The sequence below is a fragment of the Bos grunniens genome, chromosome 24, assembly GCF_055505025.1.
Source record: "Bos grunniens cultivar Pamir isolate PY7600 chromosome 24, Bosgru_T2T1.0, whole genome shotgun sequence".
Taxonomy (NCBI): Eukaryota; Metazoa; Chordata; class Mammalia; order Artiodactyla; family Bovidae; genus Bos; species Bos grunniens.
The window spans coordinates 36813477-36837790 of NC_141188.1; the positions used below are offsets into that span (position 1 = coordinate 36813477).

Genomic DNA, 24314 nt, shown 5'->3' on the forward strand with positions numbered 1-24314 from the left:
GCTCACTTGGCCAATAAGAAGCCAAGGGGCAGTCGTCTTTCCGTTGGAATTATGCGGTGGGGAAAGAAGCACTGACCCAAACACCTGCTACCAGCTCTTACCCACCTGCACGTGTTCCTAAATGAAAGCCTGGCGCGCTTTACCTGGTTCCCTTCGTGGATATCCAGTGAGAGTACGGGACGCTAACAAAAATATAACTGCGTAATCTTGTCCCTAAGTGGGAATTGTGAACAGTGATGGCTACCTGGAGCGTTGCAGATTTTTTCAGAATAAAATCATTCAGGTTTGATTGTACAACGCACGTTGCCAAATTGCCCAAATCAACTGGTATTAACTGATTTAATAGGTAGCTGATGTAATCGGATTGTTATCGTATTATGGATGATTGTTCAGTTCAGTTCAGTCGCTCAGTCGTGTCCAACTCTTTGCGACCCCACGAATCCCAGCACGCCAGGCCCCGCTGTCCATCACCAACTCCTGGAGTTTACCCAAACTCATGTCCATGGAGTTGGTGATGCCATTCAGCTATCTCTGTCGTCCCCTTCTCCTCACCAACTCCCGGAGTTTACCCAAATTCATGTCCATGGAGTTGGTGATGCCATTCAGCCATCTCTGTCGTCCCCTTCTCCTCCTGCCCCCAATCCCTCCCAGCATCAGAGTCTTTTCCAATGAGTCAACTCTTCACATGAGGTGGCCAAAGTATTGGAGTTTCAGCTTCAGTATCAGTCCTTCCAATGAACACCCAGGACTGATCTCCTTTAGGATGGACTGGTTGGATCTCCTTGCAGTCCAAGGGACTCTCAAGAGTCTTCTCCAACACCACAGTTCAAAAGCATCAATTCTTCGCCACTCAGCCTTCTTCACAGTCCAACTCTCACATCCATACATGACCACTGGAAAAAATATAGCCTTAACTAGACGGACCTTTGTTGGCAAAGCAATGTCTCTGCTTTTTAATATGCTATCTAGGTTGGTCATAACTTTCCTTCCAAGGAGTAAGCGTCTTTTAATTTCATGGCTGCAATCACCATCTGCAGTGATTTTGGAGCCCAAAAAAATAAAGTCAGCCACTTTCCACTGTTTCCACATCTATTTCCCATGAAGTGATGGGACCAGATGCCATGATCTTAGTTTTCTGAATGTTGAGCTTTAAGTCAACTTTTTCACTCTCCTCTTTCACTTTCGTCAAGAGGCTTTTTAGTTCCTCTTCACTTTCTGCCGTAAGGGTGGTGTCATCTGCATATCTGAGGTTATTGATATTTCTCCCGGCAATCTTGATTCTAGCTTGTGCTTCTTCCAGCACAGCGTTTCTCATGATGTACTCTGCATAGAAGTTAAATAAGCAGGGTGACAATATACAGCCTTGACGCACTCCTTTCCGGATTTGGAACCAGTCTGTTGTTCCATGTCCAGTTTTAACTGTTGCTTCCTGACCTGCATATAGGTTTCTCAAGAGGCAGGTCAGGTGGTCTGGTGGTCTGGTATTCCCATCTCTTTCAGAATTTCCCACAGTTTATTGTGATCCACACAGTCAAAGGCTTTAGCATAGTCAATAAAGTAGAAGTAGATGTTTTTCTGTAACTCTCTTGCTATCTCAATGACCCAGCGGATGTTGGCAATTTGATCTCTGGTTCCTCTGCCTTTTCTAAAACCAGCTTGAACATCTGGAAGTTCACAGTTCACATATTGCTGAAGCCTGGCTTGGAGAATTTTGAGCATTACTTTACTAGCATGTGAGATGAGTGCAATTGTGCAGTAGTTTGAGCATTCTTTGGCATTGCCTTTCTTTGGGATTGGAATGAAAACTGACCTTTCCCAGTCCTGTGGCCACTGCTGAGTTTTCCAAATTTGCTGGCATACTGAGTGCAGCACTTTCACAGCATCGTCTTTCAGGAATTGAAATAGCTCAACTGGAATTCCATCATCTCCACGAGCTTTGTTCGTAGTGATGCTTTCTAAGGCCCACTTGACTTCACATTCCAGGATGTCTGGCTCTAGGTGAGTGATCACACCATCGTGATTATCTGGGTCGTGACGATCTTTTTTGAACAGTTCTTCTGTGTGTATTCTTGCCACCTCTTCTTAATATCTTCTGCTTCTGTTAGGTCCATACCATTTCTGTCCTTTATCGAGCCCATCTTTGCATGAAATGTTCCCTAGATATCTCTGATTTTCTAGAAGAGATCTCTAGTCTTTCCCATTCTGTTGTTTTCCTCTATTTCTTTGCATTGATCGCTGAGGAAGGCTTTCTTATCTCTCCTTGCAAAGTAAATAAACTTTACGCAAGAGGTAAATTTTATATATATATATATATATATATTTTACAAAAATCCAAATGGGAGAAGAGCTTGAGTTTGTTGATGCATCCATCAAAGTCTAGAATTTAAATTAGCCAAAGACTTAGAATTGTGTTTTTTTTTTAAATCACATTTGCTGGCACCTGTGCTCTATAGGCAGTGGACAGTATTTCTTGAATGAATAGTAACTCTACATTTGAATGAACAAAATAATATAGATTAATTGCTGTTTTGAGGAGCTGGCAATAAGACAAGGAAGTAGGCAATGCAATTTTAAAAGATACTCATCAAAAATCACTACCAGAGAAATGTTTTAGCATTTAGATGGTAAAAATGCCTTCTAATTCCCAAGCACTTAACGTAAGACATTTGATCCTCTAAATGATATTTTAAGGTGAGTAACACAGCTATTATGCTCATTTACACACGAGGAAGCAAACTCAAAGAGATAGGGTTCCTGATAGAGGTAACTGGCCAAATGAGACTACCCATGGGTTTTGATTAGGATTTTTGAGCTCTTTACACTGTTACAGTGTCCGTAAGTAATAGTCAAGTTTTATTGAGTACCTCCTATGAGCCAGACACTTTTCTTGTATTATTCCTCCTCCTTAGCATGACACTGTACATAACAGGCTTGTCTGTCCTGGGTCATGTGTCTAGAGAAAGCTGTTTGGAATTTGAACCGCTAACTTTAATCCCAAAGCTTGTATTTTTCTTGAATCTTAACCCATAAATCTTTACAAAGCTATGGACCTAGTTAATGTCTCATAAATTATTCCTTATATTTAGAGAAGGGTAAGGATCATATTGTCGTTCATAGCGTAAGTTTTCTGCATATGTAATAATACCATTCCAAAGGCAGACATCCAATAATGCATAAACTCTTTAATTTAATCGGGCACCTCTTTTTCCTCCTATGTTAGTGCACAGTTGTATAAACAGTTAGTACATAACTGTATAAAACTTCAAATAGCCAAAGCAGTCTTGAGAAAGGATAAAACTGAAAGTATCACTTCCTGATTTAAAAAAAAAATTACACACTACAGTAATCAAAATAATGTGGTGCTGGCATAAGAACAGATGTGTAGACCAATGAAACAGAATAGAGAGCCCCCAAATAAATATATGGTCATATATTTTATATGTGGCCAACATATCTTCAATAAGAGTGCTCAGAACACACAATGAGGATAGGATAGTCTCTTCAATAAATGATGTTGGGAGGACTTCTTTGGTCCTGTGGTTAAGACTCCACACTTCCAATGCAGGAGATGCAGGTTTGATTCCTGGCTGGGAAACTAGGATCCCTTTTGCCACATGGTGTGGCCAAAAAAAAATGAAAAATGGCATTAGGAATACTGGACATCCATGTGCAGAGGAGTGAAATCAAACCTTTACCTCACATTATACACTTTTAATGGAGAAGGCAATGGCACCCCACTCCAGTACTCTTGCCTGGAAAATCCCATGGACGGAGGAGCCTGGAAGGCTGCAGTCCATGGGGTCTCTAGGAGTCGGACATGACTGAGCGACTTCTCTTTCACTTTTCACTTTCATGCATTGGAGAAGGAAATGGCAGCCCACTCCAGTGTTCTTGCCTGGAGAATCCCAGGGACGGGGGAGCCTGGTGGGCTGCTTTCTATGGGGTCGCACAGAGTCCAACACAACTGAAGTGACTTAGCAGCAGCAGCAGCAGCATACACTTTTAAAAACCAACTCAAGTTACAATGGCAGAAGACATAAACAGGAAATTCATACAGAGGGGAAATATGAAAAGATGCTTAGCTTCCTGAGCAATCAGGGAAATGCATAAACAATACTGTGTTATTGTTTTCTCATCTATGACATTGGCATGAGCTTAAAAGTTTAATGCATGTTGGTGAGGAGGTTGGGCACCTGTACTCAGCTGATGGAAATGGAATCTGTTGCAACCATTTTGGAAATGAATTGGCATTTTAGTAAGGTTGAAGATTTAATACCCTTCAATCCCATAATTCTACTCTAGGTATAAACACAAAAGGATTTCTTATACGTGCAAATAAAGAGACATGTGCACATATTTTGGTACTGCTGGTAATGCCACAGGATTGGAAACAGAGTGTCAATCAATGAATTGCTGAATAAATTTTAAAATACTCACTTGCTGAGTTTTTAAGGCAAAGAAAATGAAAGAGCTAAATGTATTTGTTGCAGCGTGAATAAATCTCTTTTGTTGAAGTGATCATGTTTTACTTATTGAACCCAGGTCTCCTTCATTGTTCATTTCAGTCACTCAGTCATGTCCGACTCTTTGCGACCCCATGAACCGCAGCACGCCAGGCCTCCCTGTCCATCACCAACTCCCGGAGTCCACCCAAACCCATGTCCATCGAGTCAGTGATGCCATCCAACCATCTTATCCTCTGTTGTCCCATTCTCCTGCCCTCAATCTTTCCCAGCATCAGGATCTTTTCAAATTAGTCAGCTCTTCGCATCAGGTGGCCAAAGTATTGGAGTTTCAGCTGCAACATCAGTCCTTCCAATGAACATCCAGGACTGATCTCCTTTAGGATGGACTGGTTGGATTTCCTTGCAGTCCAAGGGACTCTCAAGAGTCTTCTCCAACACCACAGTTCAAAAGCATCAATTCTTTGGTGCTCAGACTTCTTTATAGTCAAACTCTCACATCCATACATGACTATTGGAAAACTATCGCCTTGACTAGACGGACCTTTGTTGACAAAGTAATGTCTCTGCTCTTGAATATGCTATCTAGGTTGGTCATAACTTTCCTTCCAAGGAGTAAGCGTCTTTTAATTTCATGGCTGCAGTCACCATCTGCAGTGATTTTGGACCCCAAAAAATAAAGTCTAACACTGTTTCTACTGTTTCCCTATCTATTTGCCATGAAGTGATGGGACCAGATGCCATGATCTTAGTTTTCTGAATGTTGAGTTTAAGCCAACTTTTTCACTCTCCTCTTTCACTTTCATCAAGAGGCTCTTTAGTTCTTTACTTTCTGCCATAGGGTGGTGTCATCTGCATATCTGAGGTTATTGATATTTCTCCTGGCAATCTTGATTCCAGCTTGTGCTTCTTCCAGCACAGCGTTTCTCATGATGTACTCTGCGTAGAAGTTAAATAAGCAGGGTGACAATATACAGCCTTGACATACTCCTTTTCCTATTTGGAACCAGTCTGTTGTTCCATGTCCAGTTCTAACTGTTGCTTCCTGACCTGCATACAGGTTTCTCAAGAGGCAGGTTAGGTGATCTGGTATTCCCATCTCTTTCAGAATTTTTATGAAATTCTGAAATCAAAATATTGTGGTCTATACAGTCAAAGGCTTTAGCATAGTCATAAAGCAGAAATAGATGTTTTTCTGTAACTCTCTTGCTTTTTCCATGATCCAGCGGATGTTGGAAATTTGATCTCTGGTTCCTCTGCCTTTTCTAAAACCAGCTTGAACATCAGGTAGTTCACGATTCACGTACTGCTGAAGCCTGGCTTGGAGAATTTTAAGCATCACTTTACTAGCATGTGAGATGAGTGCAATTGTGCGGTAGTTTGAGCATTCTTTGGCATTGCCTTTCTTTGGGATTGGAATGAAAACTAACCTTTTCCAGTCCTGTGGCCACTGCTGAGTTTTTCAAATTTGCTGGCATATTGAGTGCAGCACTTTCACAGCGTCATCTTTCAGGATTTGAAATAGCTCAACTGGAATTCCATCATCTCCACTAGCTTTGTTCATAGTGATGCTTTCTAAGGCCCACTTCACTTCACATTCCAGGATGTCTGGCTCTAGGTGAGTGATCACACCATCATGATTATCTGGGTCGGGACGATCTTTTTTGTACAGTTCTTCTGTGTATTCTTGCCACCTCTTCTTAATATCTTCTGCTTCTGTTAGGTCCATACCATTTCTGTCCTTTATCGTGCCCATCTTTGCATGAAATGTTCCCTTGGTAGCTCTAATTTTCTTGAAGAGATCTCTTTCCCATTCTGTTGTTTTCCTGTTTCTTTGCACTGATCACTGAGGAAGGCTTTTTTATCTCTCCTTGCTATTCTTTGGAACTCTGCATTCAGATAGGTATATCTTTTTTTTTCTCCTTTGCTTATCTCTTCTCTTCTTTTCTCAGCTATTTGTAAGGCCTCCTCAGACAACCATTTTGCCTTTTGAATTTCTTTTTCTTGGGGATGGTTTTGATCACGGCTTCATGTACAATGTCACGAACCTCTGTCCGTAGTCACTCTGCCTATCAGACCTAATCCCTTGAATCTATTTGTCACTTCTATGGTAAAGGGTTTGATTTAGGTCATACTAAATGGCCTAGTGGCTTTCCCTACTTTCTTCAGTTTAAGTCTGTGTTTTGCAATAAGGAATTAATGATCTGAGCCACTGTCAGCTCTCGGTCTTGTTTTTACTGACTGTTTATAGCTTCTCCATCTTTGACTGCAAAGAATATAATCTATCTGATTTCGGTATTGGCCATCTCATGATGTCCATGTGTAGAGTCATCGCTTGTTTTGTTGGAAGAGGGTGTTTGCTATGACCAGTGGACTCTCTTGGCAAAACTCTGTTATCTAATGATAACACAAATTATCTTAAATTCCTTTGGAATGAAACCCTCTTTGAAGTAACTGGTTCTTACCACAAGAGGTCAGCATTTGCACGGAAATATCTCCTCTAAAAAGGAAGAGACGAGAAATTTTTGTATTCAGATGTATTTAAGTGTTCTTGCCTGGAGAATCCCTGGGACGGGGGAGCCTGGTGGGCTGCCGTCTATGGGGTTGCATGGAGTCGAACACAACTGAAGCGACTTAGCAGCAGCAGCAGCAGCAGCAGCTATCTAAAGTGCATTCTGGTGCTGACCTTTAACTTCTTTAGTCAATGCAAATTGTAAGTCAGTTATTACTACAGAAAAAATGGTGTGTATGTATGTTTTATGCTGTGTTAGAACACTTCCTTTTCCTTAATTTTGAGCAACTTGACAGTTCCATCCAGGCTGCAGGAATCAGGAAGACTCAGCTGGACTTTGTTGGTGTTTTTTCTCTTAAGGAGTTCCTCTAATAGCTGTGTATGTCAATTTCAAAAAGAAATGAAAAAGATCTACATCAAGGGGAATTACTAAGTCATGACTATTTCATGAGGTTTTGTGACCTTCACTGTAGCATGTGCTATTTTTATTCATAACTCTTGGAGGAAAATGAAGCACTTTGCCCTTGGGGCTAGGCTGGTTCTGGTTAGACTTTGCACTACAATCTTTCTTTGCCCAACTCTAGCTTCCTTCCTCCCACTTTGTAAATGGAAAGTAGGGAAGAGTTTCCTGTTTTGAAGTCAGCACCAGACCCACACTAAATCCTCAGCAGTTGGTGGCAGTGAAGCAGAGACTGGGAGTCGAAGATAGTATTTGTATTCAAACGTGTCCCATGGTGATTAGCACACTGCTTTTCACTTGAGTATCTGCATTAATGAAAATAGAAATCTGATCAGTCCATTCCTTCAATGGCTCCAAATAGCTTTCAAGACCTCATTGGATTAAGGTCAGCATTTAAAACTATTCATAGTATGTCCATGCCCAACCCATCAGCTTCATATATTAATGTATTCATATTTGGGCTTCCCTGGTGGCTCAGTGGTCAGAATCTGCCTGCCAACCCAGGAGATGCAAGTTTAATCCTGGGTCAGGAAGATTCCCTGGAGGAAGAAATGGCTACCCACTCCTGTATTTCTTGCCTAGAGAATCCCATGGACAGAGGAACCTGGTGGGCTACAGTCCATGGGGTCGCAAAGAGTCAGACACCACTGAGCGACTGAGCACGCACACATATTCATGTTCATATAAGTTACCATATGCTAAGCATACATTGTTTTCTTTTGCCATCATGTTTTTATGCTTTATATACATGAGCTCATTGATTCCTTACTTTTTAAGAAATCTATACAAATGAGAAAACCAAGACTCAGAGAATTTCAAAAATTCTTTACACAAGTAGAATTTGAGGTTAAGTGCATTTGACTCCAGAGTCATAATTATATGTTGTATTTCTTTTGTTTTGCCTTGCCTTCTAACAACATACTTTGCAGCCAAAGCTACTCTCAGTTCCTTTTGTGTCTAATAACTTTTGCATACATTTTTGCTTCTTCCGGAATGCCTTTCTCTCCCGCTCTAACTGATCTGATCCTTCTTGTTTAAGATTCAGTGATTAGTCATCACTGCTGTGGCTGACCCATCCTGATGTGTTCGACTGTATTCATGGCCCCCACTCTGAGTCACAGAGTAGTTTTTCTCAACGTGTATGTGTGAGAGGATTTGGGAGGTGACTGCTAATGTCATGCAGCACTCTGGTTCTGCAGAAAAGAACATGTGGAAATCCATTTTTAGCCTGAACCCCGACCATGGAGTGGGTTCAAAATAGGGAATAAAATAAGTTCATTTCCTTTGACACTGGGATATAATCACTAGGAGAGTACTGATTGAGCAGTAACTGAAGTTTCAAGAGGGAGCTCCCCAGATGGAGCTGTAGGACTAAAAGAATAGAAAAATATTACCCAGATGAAGAGATAAAATGGGCGGCTGTATTTGAAGGTTAGACCTGAAATGAACTCCGAGCCTTTGCAAATATAGGAACCAAAAAGGCTTTCAAAGTGAAGGAAAACAATTCCAACCTAAACTACAGGAAGGACTTGGGTGCTCAGAATGGGCAAACCAGGAGAAGCAGTGCTCCTTTCTTAAAATCCTTTCCATCAGGTAGCTTACTGCTATTCTGAGCGTGCTATGTGAAAACCTCAAGGGATTGTATCTCCAACATTCCTTTTCATTTCTTTCTCAAAAACAGGGAGCTAGACTTTCACATACATTTGTAATACGAGCATTGCCTTTCCTATTTTGCAATGGCTCCTTCCTCTTTTTTTTTTTAAATTGCATCTTGAACAGTATTGTAGCTGATGAGACTCTGGAAATGTCCAGGTAAATTATGGTTCCATTTTCTTAAAAGGAAGGAATTCTTTAAAGAATTGTTAGTTTTACATTTCAAGTAATTTCTTTCTTTCACTCAATTTGAAAATGTGAGACAGGGAAGGGAATTTGTATTTACTGGGGATATGCTAAGTGTTAGACAAGCCTGTCACACGCGTCATCTGACATAATTATCTGACACTGTGCATAATTCCCAGCACAGTGACTGTGATGTGTTGGTTTTATGCCCATTTCACAGAGAGGGAGGTAGGGACCAGCAAAGACTGAATAAACTGGTGGTTAAGTGGGGAAGCTGAGATGTGAATAGCATCAAGCCTAATTCTGCTACAAGGTTCCCAAATTTAAATGAATAAACCCCTTTTTTAAAAAAAGGATAACATTTCCACAGACCCCTTGTGATGATTAAAATTATTTTATGTCTCTTAAGCGAACAAACATAAAACTAAATATAAACATCTCATGTATATGATGTTTATGTAACTACAGGACTAAAAGCAAATATATGAATTAAATAGCAGCAATACTTCCAAATGACATTAATAAGAGACAACTGAGATCAGAGTAATAATAACTATAAACTTATTGAGAGCTTACATGTGCACCTTTCTAAGTTATTTACACATTATCTTATTTGATCCTCAAAGTTTTGTGTACTTTTACAGATGAGGAATCTGGCACAGACTTACTGAAAGTTATTGTTACTCTAATCTCAGCAGTCACTCAGACACCCCTTTGTTTCATTAATGTTTGCTTGCTACTAACCCTACAATGTTTTTGATGGGTTTTAAGACTTCTCCAGTAGCTCAGACGGTAAAGCGTCTGCCTACAATGCGGGAGACCTGGGTTTGATCCCTGGGTTGGGAAGATCCCCTGGAGAAGGAAATGGCAACCCACTCCAGTATTCATGCCTGGAAAATCCCGTGGACCGAGGAGCCTGGTGGGCTATACAGTCCATGGAGTTGCAAAGAGTCGGACATGACTGAGCAACCTCACTTCACTTCACTTCAACTCTACAATGCACAGTAGAAGGCATTCCTGCAAAAATGGATAAAAGGTTTACCTGCTTCCAAGCAGATGGTTAGCCATTCATCAAAAATATCCATTTTTTTTCCTTTAGGCAGACAGCTACATACACTATATTTCTTACACCCTTGCAAGCAAGCATACCATGCAGTGAAGTTCTAACCAATGGTTAGTGAGAAGTCTTGCCTATCACTTTCGAGCTAGAGTTTTAAGAAGCAGGGGTTTTAAGTGCCCTCTTCATACTTGTCCCCCTTTCAGTGTCTCAGTGCAGAAGAGGGCCCTAGGAAATGACACAGCCACATGTTTGCAGCCTGGGTTCCTCAATTGCCTTGTGGAAGAGAGCTGCCAAACGATATCTCCTTTATGCTAAATTATGGGAAAGAACGAAACGTTTCTGGTCCTTGAGCCATTATATATATTTTTGAGGGGCTGTTTATGATAGGAGCTAGTGTTATCCAAATTAATATACTCTTAACTCTAACCATGATGAAATGCATGGAAAGGGTAGATAGTTGCAATCAAATATGTTGCCTAGTTGGATTCAAACCTCCAGGAGGGAGAGGATGGGGAAGAAACTAGAAAAATGGGGTCCTTTTGTAAGAAAATATGTTTAATTTATTTATTTGGCTGCACTGGGTCTTCATTGCAGCCCATGGCATTTTTAATTGCAGCATAAAAATGCTTAGTTGTGGCAGGTGGGATACAGTTCCCTGACCAGGGATTGAACCTGGGGCCCCTGCACTGGGAGCTCAGAGTCCCGGCCACTGGACCACCAGAGAAGTTCCCCGTGGGATCCTCTTATATCTTGTTTTTCTACTGAGGCCAGACCCTGCCCAGATCCTCCTGGTCTCCCTATTGTGTTTCACCCTGGGGAGTGTTTCCCGCCCCTCCTTTCTCCTCCACCATTTTCTTTGTTGTCAGAGCTTCCAGGCAGTCTCCTCGGCTCAGCCATGAATGGCATCTACTAGCAGTGCGCTGGCTCCCTTTTTATATCTGGGTCACGCTCTGTGTGTCTTTGTGCATTAGTGTGATAAAGAGCTCTTCCTGACCCTTTGGCTCCTTTCCCAAATGATCCATCGGCAGTTTGTACAGTGAAAGATTGGTCTTCCAACAGTCCATAAATAATCTGACTTATTCATCAAAGGAATTTCATAATACACAAGGCACTTAACCGGTTTCATTGAAAACAAGGTTTATTGTATTTGGGGAAGATGTAAAATTCCAGGTTAACTGTACATCTGTTTCTTGAGACAATATGCCTTCCTGTCAATCAGCACTTTCTAGAATGAAAAGCCCACGCCTCCACTAAATGGCAAAGCCAGCGGGTAGTTCCTGTAGTATTTGATCACCAACGTCCAACCTACACTATGGGTTTGACAGAGTACAGTCACCCATTTAGCAAACCTGTAAATGCTCTGAGACTGTTCTATCCACAGTGGGCACGAGTGAAGATTGGTTTTGAGGGTGCTGCTCTGATTCTGGGCAGCACAGGAAGGCCTGGCTTGGGTCAGTCCCAGCACGGTCCTGCTCCAGGCTCTGTCTGGAGGCCTCCCTAATGGGAGGCATGGGTGCTGTCCAGTTCTCTCCCTCCTTCAGGACACTGCCAACCTGCAACCTTGGCTTGGAAGGCGCAGTAACACAACTAAAAACAAATCGTAGGCACATTTTTACCTGCAGATGCCAACTGTCCTGAATCAACCATTCTTATCCAATAAGCAAGCCTGAATCTCGGTGAAAAATACGCACTTCAGAAACTTTTGAAAATTTGTTTCTTTCTCTCTCTCTTTTAAACTCCCCAAACCTGAAACCAAAAGAAGGCAATACTTCTTAAGTTGCTGTGGGTAGATTCAAGGGTCTACATTGATCATTTTTGCTATCAGGACTTCATTTTACATTTTAAAAATACTATTGGAACTATGAAAAAAAAATGACTCTTTTGGCAGGTTTTCAGGAAATAAATGCTTACCGTGTGAGATCTGAGAAAAAAGGACGGAAAATTAGTCACTCAATACTTTGAAACATCCAGTTAACTTCTAAGTCCCTGGAAAAATCAACACAAGGCAGACCTCTTGCAGATTCTTAATTTTTTGATTCTCCTAGAAATGCCAATCCCTCGGCTGCTGGAACACAATTTGTGAACCAGGATTGGCCCAAACCAAGTTGTGGTTTTTTTCGTTTTTCTATAGCAGTGGCATTCAAACCAGTAATAACAGCCACAGCGTCAAGTGTGCCCTCTAAAACTGGACAGAGTAGGAGTTGGCACACAGATATTTTTCTATAAAGGGTGTCATGTTCTAGCGGTCACTAGAGTAGTACTGACCACCCACTGGGTGAAGACTTTATGGGATAATCTATGTATTCTCTAGCCCGGCACAACTCCCTGGTTTGGCAGGATGGGGCACCAAGGAAAAGCACAGACGTTACTGCTAAAGAGCCTCATTCATTTCACATCTCTGCCCTGAACCTACCACAGTGGGAAAGTTAACCAGCTACCTACTGTCCATTACCAGCACAGTGGAGAGAAAGATCACACGATCTTGGTGCTGACTGGAGTGGGGCCATGTTGTAGCTCTACTCAGAGGGGCCTTATAAAGGCTCTTTTTATAAAGAAGGAAAAGCAGCCTGAGATACAGGTTGATACGAATTCTTGGACAAGAGTGAATGGCTCATCTGCTTGGTCAGGCCCCAGAGGGAACCAAATTGGGAGGAGTAGGGTTGATCCAACATAGTGAAAGCCTGGAGGAGTTGACTGGAACCCAGAGGGCTTGGTAACGAAATCTGGGGAAGAGGCATGAGGCTGAACTTATGGTTGTGGGCACAGTGTGTATCTTTGTATCTCACACTAATGTCCACTAGAGAACCCCCACTTGAGAGGTAGCTTTCAGCCACAAGGTAGATAAGATGTCTCATCTTGTGGATGTAGATATACAGTGAACCGTAGGGAGACCAGACCATCCACTTAGTGGTCAAATGATTTCAATTTCAATCTGTCCTTCAGTTCAGTTCAGTCGCTCATTCGTGTCTGACTCTTTGTGACCCATGGACTGCAGCATGCCAGGCCTCCCTGTTTATTGCCAACTCCCGGAGTTTACTCAAACTTATCTCCATTGAGTCGGTGATGCCATCCAACCGTCTCATCCTCTGTCATCCCTTCTCCTCCTGCCTTCAATCTTTCTCAGCATCAGGGTCTTTTTCACTGAGTCAGTTCTTCACATCAGGTGGCCAAAGTTTGGAGTTTGGAGTTTCAGCTTCAACATCAGTCCTTCCAGTGAATATTCAGACTAATTTCCTTTAGGATGGACTGGTTTGATCTCCTTGCAGTCCAAGGGATTCTCAAGAGTCTTCTCTAACACTACAGTTCAAAAGCATCAATTCTTTGGCACTCAGCTTTCTTTATAGTCCAACTCTCACATCCGTGCATGACTACTGGAAAAACCATAGCTTTGACTAAATGGGCCTTTGTTGGCAAAGTAATGTCTCTGCTTTTTAATATGCTGTTTAGGTTGGTCATAACTTTTCTTCCAAGGAGCAAGCATCTTTTAATTTCTTGGCTGCAGTCACCATCTGCAGCAATTTTGGAGCCCCCAAAAATAAAGTCAGCCACTGTTTCCACTGTTTCCCCATATATTTCCTATGAAGTGGTGGGACCAGATACCATAATCTTAGTTTTTTGAATGTTGAGTTTTAAGCCAGCTTTTTTCACTCTCCTTTTTCACTTTCATCAAGAGGCTCTTTAGTTCTTCTTCACTTTCTGCCATAAGGGTGGTGTCATCTGCATATCTGAGGTTATTGATATTTCTCCTGGAAATCTTGATTCCAGCTTGTGCTTCTTCCAGCCCAGGGTTTCTCATGATGTACTCTGCATAGAAGTTAAATAAGCAGGGTGACAATGTACAGCCTTGACGTATTCCTTTTCCTGTTTAGAACCAGTCTGTTGTTCCATGTCCAGTTCTAACTGTTGCCTTCTGACCTGCATACAGATTTCTCAAGAGGCAGGTCAGGTGGTCTGGTATTCCCATCTCTTGAAGAATTTTCCAGAGTTTGTTGTGGTCCACGCAGTCAAAGCCTTTGGTATAGTCAATAAAGCAGAAATAGATGTTTTTCTGGAACTCTCTTGCTTTCTCCATGATCCAATGGATGTTGGCAATTTGATCTCTGGTTCCTCTGCCTTTTCTAATCCAGCTTGAGCATCTGGAAGTTTACGGTTCACATACTGTTGAGGCCTGGCTTGGAGAATTTTGAGCATTACTTTAATAGCGTGTGAGATGAGTGCAATTGTGCGGTAGTTTGAGCATTTTTTGGCATTGCCTTTCTTTGGGATTGGAATGAAAACTGACCTTTCCCAGTCCTGTGGCCACTGCTGAGTCTTCCGAATTTGCTGGCATATTGAGTGCAGCACTTTCACAGCATCATCTTCAGGATTTGAAATAGCTCAACTGGAATTCCATCACCTCCACTAGCTTTGTTCGTAGTGATGCTTCCTAAGGCCCACTTGACTTCACATTCCAGAATGTCTGGCTCTAGGTGAGTGATCACACCATCGTGATTATCTGGGTCGTGAAGATCTCTTTTTTATAGTTCTGTGTATTCTTCACCTCTTCTTAATATCTTCTGCTTCTGTCAGGTCCATACCTTTTCTGTCCTTCATTGTGCCCGTCACAAGGACATCACTCTGTCCTTACCAGAATTGATTCCTGCCTTACCCACATGTCTCTATTAATACTATCAACCAAGCGCCTACAGAATTCCTGATCTATTAAAAATGGCAGCTTGCACAACATTGTGGCAATGGGCACATGACCACGAGATCCACTAGCCTCCCCAGATATCCGATCACTCGGAAGTAGCTAGTCTAATGGGATGGTGGAAGGACTGCTGAAGGCTCAGCGAGGGTTCTAGCCTTGGGCCAATAACCTGTAAGGTTACAGCGCTGTCCTCCAGGGTGAAGTTATATGCACTAAGTCAGTGGCTGTAGCGCTACGTTTCCGAAAACTGGAATTCACAGGGACGAGAACCAAAAAGTAGAAATTGGTATGGATCCTCTCAGGATCACTGCTTATCAAGCTTACAACTGTAGACTCCACCACTTTAAAGGTTCTGGTTTCCACAAGGGGAACACCAGGCAGCAATTCATCTTGACTTCATGAGGTCATTGGAGGCTCCTCATGTCAGTGGAAGAACTGGCAAAGAAAAGAATTATTCCCTTGGTGGACAAAATTGACCCTGATTACCACGAGGAGTAGGGTTGCTCTTACACAGTGGAAGTGTGGAGGAGTTGACTGGAACCCAGAGGGCTTGCATGGGCGTCTCTTGGTCCTTTCTTGCCAGGGATAACAGTAAGTGGGCAGCTTCAACAGCTATGGCTTGATGAGGCCAAAGCAGCTAAGGACTCAGGGCTGAGGTTCTGGTCAGTCCATCGGGCTGGTAGCCTCCAGTGGCCAAGGGTGAGTGACATCTAGAATGGGTAATGGGGGAGGTAGATGAGGCCTTTATCTTGGGATCTGCCTTCCAGGAAACTCAAGAAAGATTCCCAGGGCTTCCCTGGTCGCTCGGTGGTAAAGAAACTGCCTGCCAATTCAGGAGACGCAGGTTCAATCTTCAGTCCAGGAAGATCCCAACTAAGTGTGTGTGCCACAACCATTGAACCTGTGCTCTAGAGACTGGGACCCACAACTTCTGAGCCCATGTGCTGCATCTCCTGAAGCCTGTGAGCCCTAGAGCCTGTGCTCTGCAACAGTGAGAAGCCCGCACCCTGCAACTACAGAGTAGCCCCCTGCTCACCATGCTAGAGAAAAGTGACAGTGACAAAGACCGAGCACAGCCAAAAATAAGTAAGTAAAATTATATTTACAAATGACTTATAGGAAAATATATAGAGGATCTGGAGTGTTTCAAAAGAAAAAAGATTCCCAGCACCTGGTACAGGATCTAGACTGTAAGTTGGCCACAGAGGTTGACCATATGAATCTTTGATGATTGTCTGAATGAATAACTGTTCCTGAGCTCTGCAGTAAAGGAACTCAAGTTAATTCACATTTGAGAGTGCTGGGGTCTCTCAGGGAAGGTCTGTACATTAACACGTGGCACTGCCAGCCTCTGTGCAGCATGGTTCACCCACTGTTCCTCCCCCAGAATCAGGGTCTTGTGGTGAAGGCTCACACACAGCTTTGGAAGTGCACCAAACCCCCTCTGCGCTCGCCTCCCCAAGCCAGTGTGTCACCAGCAGGAACTCATTATTCACTCAGAGTCAGAGTGACAAGAGAGAAACACAATCCTTCAGGCTTAACCATTTTCTTTCCCCCCAAATAAAAAAGCCAAGTCACACATGGCTGCAATTTGGATGCTATGTCACTTTCGCACTTTATTGCTCCACATGTAAGCCAGTTGAGTGTTTTTGAAAGGGACCAAATAAATTTAGTTTTTATATGATCCCATGTACCTTATCCTAAAATATGACCCAAATAAACAGCAAGCGTGATATAATTAAACATTGACAGTGGTCTCAGGCTCAGCTCCATGAAAAATTACTTTCCCTTCACCCCTTCCTTTCTCTCTCCTGGGATCTGGTGGTGGGACATAAATTTTCCAGCAAATGGGCTGTCTTCTTAAGACATAATCTTAGGCCTGGAAGGACTTGGAGATGTTTTTGCCTAGTGCGTGCGTGCTACGTGGCTTCAGTTGTGTCTGACTCTTTGCGACCCTGTAGATTATAGCCCACCAGGCTCTTCTGTCAGTGGGATTCTCCAAGCTAGAATACTGGAGTGGTTTGCCATGCCCTCCTCTGGAGGGTCTTCCTGACCCAGGGATCAAACCCACGTCTCTTAGGTCTTCTGCATTGGCAGGCAGGTTATTTACCACTAGTGCCATCCTGGGAAGTCCAATGCCCAAAGCAGAGGCTTTGCAGCTAGTGTCAGAAATCTTATTCGTCTTTCACTCTACTCCCAGCTTCTTTCTCTTAGTTTTGACATTTTGACAACCTAGCTCACTGATTCTCAACTCTTATATCTCTCTCCCATTCTCGTTTGCTAGAATTTTGGTGGCATGTTTGAAGAGACCGTAATACTCAGAAGGACAGTAAACAAGTAAGCAATAAATGACCTTAAAGTCACAGCTAGGGTTTAGCACTTTCTCCAGGTGTTGTGAAAGCATCCACAGTTACTGCCTCACTTACCTGGCAGCTTTTCACGCCCTGTTTTTGTTGTCGAAGACCTCTTCATTGTCCTGGCCTTTTGTCCACATGATTAAACTAGCATAAAATTTGCTTTTGGCACTAACCTGATAAAAATATGCGCTTTATCCCCTTATCCCCAGGTTCCTTCCCATAACTAAGAGTCCCCCAAATAAATAAATAAATAAAGTTATATTTAAAGTGAGTTACAGAAAAATATAGAGAGAATCCCGTGAATATTAAAAAAAAAAAAAGATACCTAGTACAAGATCTAGAACATAGTAAAGAAGCCATAGAGATTGACCATGTGAATCTTTGGTGAATGAATGAATGAATAACTGCCTGTGCAGTAAAGGTGCTCAATTTAATTCACATTTGAGAAGTGCTGAGGACTCTCATGGAACATCTGTGGGTTAACATGTAGCACGTGGCCTTTGGAGATCACATTCCTTTGGGTAAAGTCTCACCTTCCAGCCTTTCTACCAAGGCTTGTCTCCCTCCCTGTCCCTTCCTCTGTCTCTTACAGTAGTGGCTTTGGGTTTTTATTATTGAGATTTGGTTATTCTGGTGCCAACCCTGAAGGGAGAGACTGGATCTCATCTGAAGGCTGAGATCTGTGTCATGTGAATAACCGGAGACAGGTGTCCCCAGCGTGGACCCACAGATGTATACACAAGAGAGGGGCACTTCGGGGGCTGGATGCCCAAAAGGTTCTCGACAGAGGGCTTTCAAGGTGATGTCAGGTGGGACCCTGGAGCGAGGAAAGCAGTCCAGGTGAGACTTCCCTGGCTGGCAGGCTCTGCTTGTCTAGCATCTGGATGCTCTCTGTGACTGATTATCTTTTGTTGTGCTCTAGCCTTGACTATAAGCTTTCTTCAGAGCTTCTAACCTAGAGACTAAAAGGGAGGTGGGTGCTTGGGTGTGCGTGTTGACAGAGCAGTGTCCCCCTCCTGCTGTGATGACAGCAGGGACCTGGGAGACCCCAGGAGAATGTGACCCTTAGGGACACGTCAGGCTGTGTGGTCTGGGACATTATCCTTCAAGTGCTTGGGAATTGGCTTATTTTCTTAAGGGAGGTGATATTTTCTTATATAATCTGTAACACTAAGTAGAAGATTATTTCTCAAAAATAGCAGTGGGGCTAGACCACTGTGTACTAAGTGGCTTCAGTCACGTCCAACTCTTGGTGACCCTATGGATTGTACCCCGCCAGGCTCCTCTGTCCATGGGATTCTCCAGGCAAGAATACTGGAGTGGGTTGTCATTTCCTCCTCCAGGGGGATCTTTCTGACCCAGGGATCGAACCCATGTCTCCTATGTCTCCTGAATTGGCAGGCGGGTTCTTTACCACTAGCACCATGCCTTGTCTGGGAAGCCTAGACCAGGCTAGACCAGAAAGGACGGGAATCTGGAGTTCACACAAATGTTCAGAGAGAAGATCAGCCTTGCCTGCCATTCAGAGGTGCCCAGCGCCTTCCCGTGAGGGTCTCTGGTTGCAGGAACTGCCTGCCCCGGCAGATCTGCTCCTGGGGAGGTTCATCCCCACCTGGTGTTGGGTAACTTGCTGGGTCCTGGTCTCATGAGGTGTGGTCGTTTCAGGGTGTGTGTCATTGAGCTAAATCACAGGGAGGAAAACTGTCCCCAGAGCGGGAGGGAAGCAGCAACCCCCGATGCCAGGGCCAGTGGGCCCAGCTGCCAGTCCTCACTGCAGACTGGAAGCACACAGTGCAGGCGATGGAAAACGAAAACAGGAAAAGGCGATTCTGGGCTCTGGGATTTCCAAATGCTGGAGCCGCAGAGTGGAAAAGTGAGCACAGGCGATCCTGGGCAGATGATTTGCTCATCCCCTCAGAAGCGTGTGTGGCATGGAGCTGGCTGCTCCTAAGGTGTCATCGGGGGCGGGCGGGGGAGGGTGGAGGACTTCAGTGGACTTTAAGGCAGTGCTTTTTCCCCTGAAAGAACTCTTTCAAATGGTCTCTGGGATTAAAAAGAAAGAAAAAATGGTAACAGCTTTCTCTTAGCTGATCTTCCATCTTCCTTTTTCTCTTCCATTCTATGCATCAATGTATCTATCTATGCGTCTATGTTCCTCCCTCCCTTTTCCCTTATTTCTTTCCATCTATCTAGCCATCATGTAACTTTTTTAGTCCCTTTTTTCATCTGAGGAATGCCAAGGTTTGTTTGAAGGTACTGGTCATTAATCCTCATGCCTGTTGATCCAAGCCCCTTGGTATAGTTCACCAAGTGTACCAAGGTGGTAGGTGTGGGGTTGAAATATGTGACATTCTGATTATCTCTTTGCAGACTGTTGATTCGGTGGCATCTTGTGGGCCTGAAATCCTGACTATTTTATGAAATGGACCCCAAACTATACCTTTCAAGTAAAAACAGCTTGTTTTCAAATAGTATTGTCTGAATGGAGGCATGTGCTTAATCGCTCAGTTGTGTCCGACTCTTTGTAACCCCATGGATTGTAGCCCGCCAGGCTCCTCTCTCCGTGGGAATTCTCCAGGCAAGAATACTGGAGTGGGTTGCCAGGCCCTCCTCCAGGGGATCTTCCCAACCCAGGGATCAAATGCAGATCTCCCACATTGCAGGCAGATTCTTTACCAGCTGAGCCACCAGGGAAGCCCAAGAATATGGGAGTGGGTAGCCTATCCCTTCACCAGGGGATCTTCCTGACCCAGGAATCCAACTGGGGTCTCCTGCATTGCAGGTGGATTCTTTACCAGCTGAGCTACCAGGGAAGCCCCAATGGAGGCATAGCAAATAGTTACTTAGAAACAAATTATTATTCCCATCAAAAGCAGGGCAGTGTGTGTCTGCAGCCCACATGACCGCTGTATATGCTGAGTAAGCACGAGAAAAACCATTCATTTTACTATCTATGAACATCATGGTGGATATATTGGGGGGAGTGGTGGCAGGATTATAGATTTATAAGAACACGTTAGCAAGTCCACTGGAGACTCTTGCTTGCTTTCTGTCTGTGTGAGCAGGATTTCCCACAGCATCAGGCTTCTGTGTGTGCCTTTTCCTCCCAAGTCCGATGCTGGTTCTGTCCATGAACAGAGGGCCTGGTGGGAAAGAAAGAGACAAGGGGAGAGAGCTGTTGGCCACTTGTGTGAGTATGTCTTATAACAAGGAGGTAGACAGCAGGAGTCAAACCTGGGTCTCTTTGGCTCCAGAGCCTCTCTTTGACACTAATGTATATCAGAGAACTCTGTGAGAGGTCTAGTTACTCTAGCATCTAGGGTGGTTTCTCCAATCTGGACCTCTTTGGACATCCATGGTATGGGTGCCAAGTGGACTTTTGCTTCTTTGCTCAGATAACAAAGCGATTGATCTAGTACTTTTGTCTATTTGGCTGTGCCAGGTCTTAACTGAGGTACATGGGACTTTAGTTGCATCATGTGAACACTTAATTGCAGCCTGTGGGATCTAGTTCCCCGACAAGGGATTGAACCCGGGCCCCCTGCATTGGGAGTGTGGAGTCTTAGCCACTGGACCACCAGGGAAGTCCCTGGTGTAGAACTTTCATGTAAAGAGCTCAAATCAGGATTCATCCGTTATCTCCCTGCTTCTGTGAGAGAGACTTGGTGATTTGAATGATTTCTTGTGGCAAAGAACAGAATACAACATAGAAAGCCCAGACTCTCAGGAAGGTTACTATGGGAGCTAGGTGGTTGTGGGTTCAAATCCCAGTTCTTAGGAAACTATTTAGCCTGTCTGATTTTCAGTTAGTTTCCTTGCACAGTGGTTGGAGACAGTACATGCCAAGTTCCTAGGAGTCATGAGGTGTTATTACAGCTACTCTGCAGTTGTGCTGGTTTGTGTCAGGGCTGGCCTAGCTCCTCTGCTCTCAGGCACAGGAACTGGTTTTAACAATCTTATAATTCCTTGCAGCTTGCAGGCATGATTTAGTGGGTCATGGCAATAAGCGATGATTAAAGAATACAGCAAACTCTGGCACCAGTGCTTGGAAGACTGGCCAAAGGACAATTCTCCATCCCTGGCCAAGAGGACTAAAGCAAGCCCCTTTGGTTAAGCCTGTTTAATGACCTTCTGGATGAGCTGTTGGCGGGAGCTTCCTCACTGGCAGCTAACTCCTGCCCAAGTTGCACGGGTGATTCCTGTTTTACAAACTCAGGGCTCGTAAGTCCTTGGAGGAAGGCTGGAGCCTGGGCCATCACCCTGGCTGTGGCAGGCAGGGCTGAACTGAGATAGTTCATTCATAAAGTCATTCATTGAAAAATGTGAAAACCAGGAGCTCTGCATCTGGAGAATTTAAGTTGGTTTAAGGCTTAAATCTTAAGCCTGCTTTTCTTTGGACTCTTGGCTACCTGTGTAACCTGGGCATGCTATGTATTATTTATTTGACAAGGGTATCCAGGAAGAGAAGAAGAAGGATGAACGGGTGGAGCAAAATCTCTACAACATCTGCTTTGTGATTTATAAAATAAATGTGATGCTGTGCCACTAAAGGATGTTTTCCAGGAAAATGAAGTTATTGTATAGAAAAATTCCCTCTTAAAGAGATGGCCAAAGTTCATCTATACTTCTAAAACTGTTGAGCATAAGAGAAAAGAAATACTTCCTTACACTGTTATTCAGAAAAGGTTTCGAAAGCTTTTCCCTGACTCGGGGCCATATGTTAGTATGTAGAATGAATCTCTTTTGCCAGTTGATTCTCTTCACTCAGTCTTCCATTCCTAATAGATATATTACACATTTGTCCAATATAGTAGATGTATAGTAACCGACTATCATCAACACGAATGCCTTCATTTCTCCTGATTGGCTTCTCCCGTTCTTCAGTTCTCTTAAGATTTTGTGGCTGATTGGCTCCATTCACCCTTCTCTTCTTAATTCAGTGATGTTTGGGCCTCTCAGCCGATCTGTAGATGGTCTAACACCATGAAAGGGTTTTTCTTTTATAGTACCTGGAGCCCTTGTGGGTAGTACTTGACATGAAGGGAAGTCTCAGCTTCAGGATGCATTTGCTGGGAAAGGATTCAGGCTAGAAGTGATGCTTGAGCTGAATCTTAAAGAAGTAGAGAATGGAAATCCAGGTAAGAGTTTGGATTTCTAAGAAGGAGTGCAGTAAAAAGTAAGTAAGGAGCACAGAGGAACTTTGCAGGTGGCTTGTAAGGCTGTTCCAGCTCAAGGCAAGGGAGCATGAGGGTACAGCAGAGAGGAGGCTGGAGGGACAGCTGAGGACCTGGTCCTGAGGGCCCCTGAATGTATGTCCTGCAGGCAACTCAGAAGATTTTAAGCTGGGGATAAGGGTTAGGATGGACTTAGATTTAGGGAACATAAGAACGATGAGCCTGATTAGATTTGCATGACTGGGATGTGGGCAATGAGCAAGTCTTCAGATTTGCCTCAGCGTCCTCATTCCTAAAGTAGAGAGAAAGGTTTTGCACCCAGATTAGAAGAGATAATGTATGTGAATGTGCTAAAGATATTTAATTTTTGTTATTATTATTAGACTTATTATTGAGCCATGAATGAGTTAACATACTTTTTCAAGAAGCGATCAGTTGGTTTTGAGGCAAAATACACTTGCTTTAGTATTGTTACCTGATTTAGGCGGGATGTATGACTGACATAGCTTTCTACTTCCTTCAGCATCTGTTTTTTTTAAAAAGAGAGCAGGTTGTAGTATTTGTTGTCTGCTTTAAACTCTTAAGTGCTAAACTAGGATGGATATGGGAAGAGTTGATAAAGGTGAACACTGATTGTGGAAGAGGAAAAGAAAGGGTTTTGTTCTTTCTGGTTGTGCAATCATTCTTCAAGAGCCATTTAAAAAGAAAAACAGGGACTTCTTTGGAGTTCCAGTGGTTAAGACTGAGCTGCCATTGCAAGGGGCAGGGGTTCGATCCCTAGTTGGGGAAGTAAGAGCCCACATGCTGAGGGATGGGGACAAAAATAAAAAGTTTCCATCTCCTCATGCTGCTGCTGCTAAGTCACTTCAGTCGTGTCCGACTCTGTGCGACCCCATAGACGGCAGCCCACCAGGCTCCCCCGTCCCTGGGACTCCTCAGGCAAGGACACTGGAGTGGGTTGCCATTTCCTTCTCCAATGCATGAAAGTGAAAAGTGAAAGTGAAGTCGCTCAGTCGTCTCCGACTCTTAGCGACCCCCTGGACTGCAGCCTACTAGGCTCCTCCGTCCATGGGATTTTCCAGGCAAGAGTACTGGAGTGGGGTGCCATTGCCTTCTCCACCATCTTCTCATAGCAACTCATAACCTGAAAACTTCACGACATTTTACCAAAACTCTCCTCCCAGAAGAGCATCAGTGGTGAGTAGGTGAATAGAAACTTGGTATATAAGTAGCTAAGTATCTAGAGCCGTACATGAGGCATCTGGTAATGTGTGATTTTCATCTGCTTTTACTCTGTTATTAAGAAGGACCTTGCTTCTGAAAGAAGGAACATTTTTAAAAATTTTGAACATTTAAAAAAATGTTACTTATCTATGTAACACCATGGGTGGCATGTGGGATCTTAGTTCCCTGACCAGGGATTGAACCCTTCCCCCTCTGCACTGAAAGTGCAGAGTCTTAACCACTGGACCACCAAGGAAGCCCCCTAGAACATTTTCAAAGCTCAAGTCTGAATCCTGCCTCACTCCTTGGTGATGATATGACCCAGGAAATGATGTCACCTCCCTGAGTGCCTCCCTCTATAAAATGGGGAGAGTAAGTAGGAAGCCCCACTTCTTAGGGCTGTTGGGAGGATGACATGAGAGCATCTGATTGAAACCTGAGAGAATGATAAACCCTGGGTAAGGTATAAGGGCCAGGAGAGGAACGCCTTCACCTGTGGGAATTAGCAACATTCTCTTCTGATGATGGCATCAGA

At 43.5% G+C, this 24314-nt stretch overlaps 2 long non-coding RNA genes across 12 annotated transcripts in view; one reads left to right on the forward strand and one right to left on the reverse strand.

Moving 5' to 3' along the window:
* LOC147346061 (uncharacterized) overlaps nt 1–24314 on the forward strand; it is a 37399-nt gene that overhangs the window by 1161 nt on the left and 11924 nt on the right. For 2 of the 10 annotated variants that reach the window (XR_015153883.1, XR_015153887.1), the window contains exon 1: nt 15792–16110. The exons of the other annotated variants lie outside the window; for them this stretch is intronic. This is a non-coding gene — a long non-coding RNA (uncharacterized LOC147346061). Of the gene's footprint in view, nt 1–15791; nt 16111–24314 lie in introns of those variants that run through there. 10 annotated transcript variants of the gene reach the window in all.
* Nucleotides 20293–23677, reverse strand: LOC147346062 (uncharacterized). 2 transcript variants are annotated; one of them, XR_015153889.1, is made up of 3 exons: nt 23031–23677; nt 22050–22491; nt 20293–20524 (listed from the first exon to the last, which is right to left on the reverse strand). It is a non-coding gene; the product is annotated as an uncharacterized LOC147346062 (long non-coding RNA). The 2 variants fall into 2 exon arrangements; XR_015153888.1 differs by lacking the exon at nt 23031–23677 and having other exon boundaries at nt 22050–22762.